Genomic DNA, 9752 nt, shown 5'->3' on the forward strand with positions numbered 1-9752 from the left:
TATATATATATATATATATATATGCACATATACATATTGTGTATATATACTTGTATGTTAATGCGTATATATTTATACTTACGTACGTACATAGATACATACATAGATACATACATACATACATACATATATAGACACATACCTATACATATATATATATGAATATATATGTATATGAATATATATATACATGGATGTATGTATATATATTCAAATATATATATGTATGTGTGCATGTATGTACATATCTATTCACGTACGTATGCGTTTATGTATGCGTGTATATGTATGCTGTTTATACTCATGTTTATGCGTGTGTATACCTATACATATATGTGTGTGTCCATGTGTTTCTCTGTGTGTATGCATGTGTCAGTGTATGTGTGTTTGATGTGTGTCTGTGCGTCTATGTGTGCGTTTGTGTGTGTGTGTGTATTTACTGAAATATCGATGTTAGCAGAATAAGATATAAGTGTATGACGTAGTGGCAGTGGTGTGAGGTCTGCTTGAGTTATATATAACATCAAAGGCTTGGTTGCTCATGTGTTGCAAGTTTCCGCTCACAATCGCTCGAAGCCTCGTAAACAGATTTAAACGTAAATAAACTGCAACAGCTTCCGGCAAGATGATGGATAAAATGGTAAAATAATAAAAACACATTTTTTAAAGATGATGAAGAATTTCGTTTCCTGCTTTTGTCGTCATTATCATCTCATTAATATGCATAGACACAGTTCCACTTAAAACCTCCTTGCCTGGAATTTTGACCTTACATTGGTGAATAAATTAGCAAATAATACCATGTATTGTTATGATTATTTTGATTGTCAAAAGTAGTTAAATGAGACATGAGAAAGGAAGAAAATTCCTTGAATTAAATGCCTACATTTTACGTTTCGCGATCAAATTTTTCGGGATGAGTTTTGCTTATTTTTATCTCTTCGGTATTGATAAAATATGTATCAGTATAATACTGTAACAAATTGAAGAGACGACAACCATGTCTGAAATCTGAGTTTGGCCAACGCTCGAATTGTTTATATTGACCGGTATGATCGTTAGAGTGTTGACATAGACACTTTGCAGTATGTAATCACAACTATTTTCGTTCAAACATCTCATTAAATTCTCTTCTCTCCAATTCTGAAATGGGACACTGAATTCTGTGTGATGTATTCAATCAAAGACATCCTTCACATTTATTGCTTACTTTGTATATTGCTTCTTACTGTGCTCACTATCTTCCAGAACTAGTCCTTTCCGATCCACCAATGATATAACAAACAACTTCGAAAGTATCTCCGGTCGCTTCTAGTTGACTGTGTCAATGTCCCTTTCGTCACACTCAAATAAAGATTCTATCGATGTTTGTATCATCTTTTCTCACTCCTTTCTAACATCTTAACGACTGTAAATCCCTGTTCCTTTTTGCCATCGAAAATAGGTTGAAACAGTATAACTGCTCTTGGCTTAACATAGTATTCTATGCTGCGTGGTACACGAATCTCTCTTTACTTCTGTCGTGAGATTCCCTAAGATACTAACCACAAGGCTTTTGGATTGGCTTCAGTTTATCAATATTTTTTATAATCTCAGCACTTTGTACAGACACAATTCGTCTCAGAATATTCAAGTATAGCATTATGATAGGGAAAAGTTTGTAAATGATACCACGTCTTTGTTGATTTGTTACTAATGCCAAATAGGGGAAGGAAAGAAAATAGAAAAATTGTATGAGTTTGTAGAAAAGTAAAGCGATGAGGTGAAGAATATTGTAGATGAGAATTATGATGATGACCACCACAACGATGGGTTTTATATTTTTCACTGGCTGTATAACGAACCTCTATATTTTGAAGGGTTGTCCTGAATCCCACACGATCAACAAATATATGTTAAGCAAAACCAGGATGTAAATGAAATTGCAAAGTGAACCGAGAGGATTGGCGTACTAAACTCTAAACCCGAATATTCTCAGCTTGTTTGAATACTGTTCTCAATAGTTCAACCGGTGAAACAAGGTAAAGCAGATAAAAAAAATATGCATCTTTGTCAGAAAGAAAGGCCTGCAGCAGGCTTGAAATCGAAATCCTCGAAGAGTGATTCAACATTTTTTTTTCCTTTTTAAAAATAATATACAAAAGTATATCTATAAATCGAAGGACCATCTTTTAAATATACGGGTATCTACAGTGCTTGTGTTCTCACATTGACACATTGTATCAATTTAATTCCTTTGCAAAATATTACAGATTTTTGAGGGAAAGAAAGAAAGTCATTTCAGTTGTTCCATCACATGAACACTGGTAATTATTCTATCGCTTTGAATGACAAAGTAAATCCCGGTGAGGTTTACAACTAGAATGTAAAAGGATATGCGTCACTACCGCAATAACTGCAACGCGTTGTTATCATCATACATTCTTTAACAATCTAACGTTTGTGCCTCTCAACGCCCTGCTACTTTATATTACTATTAGCTTATGATATATTGTGTCATATTCTTTTAAGGTTTTACAAATCCAGAGACACTTGAGATCCATTATAGCAATCCATAATATGGTTTCAGAAACGAAGCCTCAATATCTGTTTTTCTTTTTTTGAATAGTAAAGTAGCAAGATGTATCGGATTTCGATTTACAAACTCGGAAGATTTTTATAAATATGCATAAGAATGAAATTTGAATTTTTATGTCGTTTCTTGTGGTGATAGTATATTTCCTTCATTGCTGAAGACAAAAAAATAATCATGAATAACGAAGCTGACAAAAAATGTTTCTTTTGTGGAGATACAGAAAAAATATATCGAAATATTTCGGAACTTGTTGAAATTCCCTTTGCTGAGAAATAGTTCAGTTCTGTATAACATTTTAAATTGTTTCTAGAAAAACCATCGTAGAATCTTTATCTTGAAAAGAAGAGAAAAACTCAACGTTGATGAAATATGGTGTTATCTATTCAAATTAATCACAAAGTCCCACAGTTGCATGAATATTTATTTTAGTCAAACGATGTATCACTTGGTGATTTATTGACTGTGGGAAGCTCTTTCTACATTTATTTGTATACAAGCCATGTAAATAAACTAAAACACCTCCATCTAGTTAGTACTGACAAATTCAACAATCATTTAGATTGCGGTGGTGTACGAAGTAATCACGGCTTCAGGTGTATTTACACTTTCCAGAATTTTAATTGCTATCCAATCACCTCCTCGCGTGGAATATTACTTTGAAAATTAAGTCTAGCTCATCAGGATTTAGGGATTTCATCATTTATTTACAGCATGCACTTAGACGGCTGAAGATTTGCGACAAGCATATCAAAAGTAGATTCGTATCAACTATGTCAGCTGCCCGCTATCGATGGCTGCAGAAAGCAAGTAACCCACCAGGCACAGTAATCTACTTGTGCAATGTATCTGTCAAATGTACCTCTTTCTTTAGAGGGATATCATCTTTATGTGTCTGTATTGATGGTTTTTTAATCAAAGCTGAAGAGAAGACAACGACGGCAACAACGTCGGCAACAACGTCAATGGTGCACAGGTTTTGCAATGCTTCAATCTGTTTCTGAAATTAATGCAGATAAAACTGAGAACTCGAAGGTTGAGCTGCTAACATGTAGGTGAAACGGACAAGACTACTGTATATAACAACCTTTAAATCCAATCAACACAAATGTATCTGCAAGTAACGCTGTCGACATGACAAAAAGAACTCGCCAAATTTCCAGCAACATGTCTTTCTTCATAATCACAGTCCCTAAATTATAGTCTAGACTGTCTAAATTTATGAAGGAATTGCAGGAGCCAAAGTTTCAATCACATGAAAGCCTAAGAAAAATAACGAATTCTGGCTCACTGTTGCCTTCAATGTGGCTCCCTTCAAATGTTTCCTACTTTAGAACAATGAAAGTCTCCTGATCACTATAAGTAGTCCGCTCGTTTTACGACCCGGCCACAAAATCTGTACATTATACGGGTTTGGTGTGGTCCTTTGATACGTCACGATGCATTACAGGCATGTATGATGTAGTGCTTCAGAAACATTCCCAGGCGGCTAGCTGGCAGAAACGTTAGCACGCCGGACGAAATGCTTAGCTGTATTTCGTTTGCCATTACGTTCTGAGTTCAAATTCCGCAGAGGTCGACTTTGCCTTTCATTCTTTCGGGGTCGATTAAATAAGTACCAGTTACGCACTGGGGTCGATATAATCGACTTAATCCCTTTGTCTGTCCTTGTTTGTTCCCTCTATGTTTAGCCCCTTGTGGGCAATAAAGAAATAAGAAACATTCCCTTCGTCGATTTATCTGGGATGATACACGCTTGAGTATGTTTAAGCCGTATATGTTTGAGCACAAGTTAAGTAAACCGGAAAAGAAAATGACAGTACATATAAACAGTAAATTATCCACACACACATTGATATATTCAATCCTTGCACAGTAGTCATACCTCCTGATAAATGATATTTACCATGAACACTAATATCAGTGTGGTTTTGACCAGTGAATGACCGGTGAGAGCTGTCTTACAGATTATATTTGAAATCAGGTGAAAGAATAACGGTGCCTCTGAAGTGTAGTCCACTTAACTGCATGAAGGTTTCGGAGATTTAATATATGTTTCTAGTGAATTAAGAAAGTGTTCTCAAAAACAGAACAAAATATTTATAACGGAATTGAACTCATACCCTATGAATAGTATATACCAGTACCTAAACTACTTGGCCAATTCTGTTTTTTGTTGATATTAACATACCGACCCTCTGTCCTTCTAACCAGTCATCGTTGCTTGATTGATTGAACCTGGCCCAAATAATCAAACCAATAGTAATATAAAGTAACAGGATGGTTTGAGAGGCACAAATGTTAGATTGTTAAAAACATGTATGATAAAAACAAGGTATTGCAGAGGTATTGCAGTAGTGATGAACGTTCAGTTTTACATTTTACTCTTTCAAAGCTAATATGTTTATTAATGTAATTAACGGACATAAGATGTTCTGATGGTATTTTGTATCACAGAATATTGTGTTTTGATATCGTGTTCCTTTTGAAAGTGTTTGTTTCTCGTGTTGAGAAAAATGACAAAACACAAAATACTTTCTCGCGGAAGCGTTACGCCCCTACTTGGTAGACAACTAACAAACATTCTTGCATGAATTATTGAATATGGAATAGGTGATACAATGAACTTGATATGAGGAAAGTACGAGAATGTAAAGTAGCTAGTGGAAACGTTCTCTCCTTCACATAGCATAATTAAAGGGATATAAACTAGCGAACCGTATGACAAATCGATTTTAAGTAGATATGCTAACAAGTGGTTAAAAAATATTCTATCGAGAAATGATTCAATTTTTATCCTCCAGTTACACAGACTGTTAATTCTATATTACCATAAAAGATTTTGCAATTCTTGATATGCCTTCGTTGGATCACTAAATGAAGGAAGAACTTGCATCGTTTTAATTTACGAGTAAGTAGAATTTTTTCCCCAGTCTGTGTAACCGAAACATTTTAGATCGCACGTCTACTGGAGTTCAGAGTTAATATTTTCAACAGATTACTCTCTAAAGTAATAGATGACAAATAGCCACCTAAGAGTCATCATTACAATTAATTAAAGACGGAAAATATCAATATGGAAAGTTATAACAGTTCACAATGAAGAACTAGAACATTCCAAACGGATTGTGCATTGAATTATGCACAATCGTGTGTGCCAAACTGTTTTTAACGGAAAGAAGATTTTAGTTTCAGTGACAGAATGGTAGAGATGTGTTTCATGGAAACTAGTCCCAGTACAATAATCTTTATAAAAAAAATGCATAAAAATTAATTTGAATAAAAAAGAAGAAAAAAAAACATTAATTTTTAGTGTCTCTTTAGTATTTTATCACGCACCATATCTTTTGCTGAGATTTAATAGTACTATAGGATTAAGCTACAAGATTTTAACACAGCATCGGACTATTTTCTAAAGAAACTAAATTTCTATTTTATGGAGATTAGAATTTAATATTGGGTGAAATAGGATAAACAATGTTACAGGAGTTTTTTTTTATACATTAATTAGTTTAGTTCACAGGCTAAAGAATATAACAATTCTATTCACTATAAATCGCAAATTTAAAATTATAAATTCTATTTAACATTATTTTGTGGCCATTGCTGATATCCTGTTTCGATTTCAGACTGCAAATCATTTTCGTGACTTATGCTGTAATAAATCTTCATGGAGTCACCTAAATTTTCAAGTTAATCTTAAAGCTGGTCAAGAAGAAATCTTTATTACAGGAATACAAGCTGTTTCCTATAAATTAGAATTTGCAACTGATTTCCGTGTATTCGCAGATGATTTTTATTTCTGTGCTGTAGCAATTTTACCCTTTGTTTCTAATTATTTATCATTCTATTTTTCTTGCGATCGTTCGGAGGGGCAGCTTATTCTTAATTTAGCTTTATATTTAAGCTGAAGACCTTTCGTATGTAAAAATGCTATTAAATCGTCGTCGCTGTTACTATTTCCCCTCCTCTAATCAGGTTAAAATATCTACAACTATATCAGAATATAAAAAAAATTCAGAAAATTTTTGGTGATCGTGTAATTATATTGTAACTCAAGATTATGTAAAGTAGTATATTTTTATAAATACATAAACATCTAAAATTAGCATAGAGAAAGGTGAAAAACTGTGACTATCTGAGATTTTCTAAGGACGTGAAAAGCTTTTACAGAACGAAAGTATATTAAGTGAAACAACACGGAATACATTTCCACAGACCTACCTGTTTTACAGCTCCCAACAACACCATTTAAAATACTGAGAAATTATATAAACATACATACACACATGTATGTATGTGTATGTATGTATGTATGCTCATATATATATATATATATATATATATATATATATATATGATATGAGGATATCTACATTCTGACATAAAAAATACATTATTTCTTTGGATATAGAATATGCGTCAACATTCACTTTGAGGAAAATGTACTCAAATTCTATTATAAGTTATTCTAATACACTATAAAATGTATTAGATTTATAAAAAGCAGATAATGTAATACAGCTGAGCATATAAACCATTTATAGAGAGAAAAAAAAGCTATTTTTTGTTCTTATTAAGTGTATATTTATATGTTGCAAAAATACACGTAGCAATCGGTACGAATTCATAAAAGAGTGTATGTAATTCATATTTTTTGCCTCTCTGGTGAATCATTTCTTTACATTATAAATAAAGAACCAAATAATTCTTACATCTAAACTTCATGGATTTGAGTATATGACAAAAATTTCTCCCTGGTTATTATATTGGGGAGAAATTTCTGTGTTAAGTGGATTTATATTATGGTTGCTATCCATTAGCTATCTCTTAAGTTTCTTCAATGTTTCTTCAATAGGACTCTTGACCTCAGTTACATCTGAGATAGGGTCCGGACCACTTACCACATGAATGATATTCTTGCATCATTTCTATCCTTTATTTGCTGATATCACAAGCAGTAACATTAATAATTTTCAAGATAACCCATCAGTATAACAACGTATTATTGATGAACAAGAATTTTGTCCGTCATAAACTGAGAAAAATTTCATAGTATACTTTTGCCAACAACGGTAATATAAGGAAACATGGTATTCATACAATATTTAGAATTTAAGCTCTATCAAATTAGTCGGTGATTATAGAAAATGAATATTAACTTCCAAAAGAAAAATATTTATTACTTGAAATTAGAATGAAATAAAGTAAGTTTCTCAGATGTATATCTGTAATAAATATACGGTATTGTTTTTGTAAATTTTATCAACATAATCAGAATGTATTCTACCGAAAACGTATCTCAGCGAAATTTCATTAAAAAAATATGTATTTTTTCGAAAGATATAAGATACTCTTCTCGCACCTCTTATGCTAATTTTCTCTGTATCTTTCTTTTGGTCTCTCTCTCTCTCTCTCTCTTCTCTTCTCACAACACGATGTAAAGCGTGATTAAGGAATCAACCAACGAACCAACCAACGTGCATTTATATCGGCTATTATCAAATATAAACGTAACATATTCTCTTGCTGTTCTTGTCTAAGTTTCGAAATAATTTGAAATACTTTATTCTGGCTGTATCATTTCGGCAACAGAGACCGGTAAAATAAGAGCCAGATTTTGAAATAAGTACTGCAGACCATTTTTGTTTTCAACTAAAACCATTCAAGGTTGTGCTCTTGCATGGCCACAACCCAACGACTGAAACATGTAAAGGAGACACGAACGAATCTGTGTTCACATTTAGATATTGTCTAACTTTCACTACAAATTGTAAATAGAGAAAAGATTTAAAAAGTAATTGTTTTACAATTTTTGACATAAGGCCAGCAGTTTAAATAGTAGCTTGTTAGTTCATTACATCGACCCATATTTGATTGGTTCTTAGTTTTAATGACTTCTATAGGAGGAAGCATAAAGTTGGCCTGAATGTAATTTGTACTGAGGACGTAAAAAGCAGGAAGAAATCCCACTGAGAATGTTTGTCCAACGCGTTAATGATTCTGGACGCTCACCGCCTCGTATAAAGGTCGTATCACTATATTAATCAATTATCTTTCAAGGAATCAGAATCAGGTGAACGGTATAGTTATTGGTGCATGAGATTAATGTCGTAATATGTAACAAGCATACACTCGTTAATTACTTGTTGAGAACTGCTTAAGTTTCTAATAAAATTAATGTCAGATATATAAATGAACCAAAAGGATTAAACTTATTTCTGCCACGACGGCAGATTCTACTTTACCCGTTGCCACTTCACATTTTAGAAAAAGCATCCAAATGTCCGTCTCACAGAAATGATGAGACGAGATGATCATGGTATATGCACTTTTGATTATGCATCAGCTCGATCGGGTTTGACTTGGGGCCAAACAGCCATTGAGTCTACGCATGAAATTAATGGCTAAACGAGACGCAATGGAGTTTCTGTTAATAATAACAAAACTAAAACAACAATTGCTATATTTTTTTTATAACCAACATTATAATTGGCATTACCCTTATCAAAACATTTTTTCTGATACAAATTTGAGAAAGCAAATGAAAAATATAATACTAATAATAAACGGAATACATGAAAGTTAAATTGAAGTAGACATAATATTCGAATGTTTTTCTTTTATATTTCTCATTGCTGCAGTCAGTTCACTTCTGTTTTTCCTCATTGAATTCTAAAATTAAACAATAGGTTGAATGAAGAGAAAATTAATTATAATTTCAACTTCTATAAACGAAAGTAAACTCAATATCTCACAGGACATAAACAACATAGGATGACAATTTAACAGAATAACTGCAATTTAATGTAATGCAATTGCCTAGGAGGAGAATTAAGAGGATAAATAGAACACATTAAAATGATAGAACAAGCTATTTGCCAAAGCAAAACAATTATTAAGTCCATTATATTGTCAAATGCCCAAATACATTCGAACACAGGCATTCAAACATATACATGGATATATGCCGCTTAGATATTCATGCAATCCTCAACGCTGTGCATGCGTTTGGATTTTATAGAATAATTCATTTTCCTTCGCGTTGAAGCTTGTGAAATAAACCAAATTTTAAATATTTATATGTTTATATATATGTATATGAATGTGTGTGTGTGTTTGTGTGTGTGTGTGTGTGTGTGTGTGTATTGGGAGCTTGTGGTACAAAAGAATGCTTTAA

Source organism: Octopus bimaculoides, chromosome 4 (assembly GCF_001194135.2).
Source record: "Octopus bimaculoides isolate UCB-OBI-ISO-001 chromosome 4, ASM119413v2, whole genome shotgun sequence".
NCBI lineage: Eukaryota > Metazoa > Mollusca > Cephalopoda > Octopoda > Octopodidae > Octopus > Octopus bimaculoides.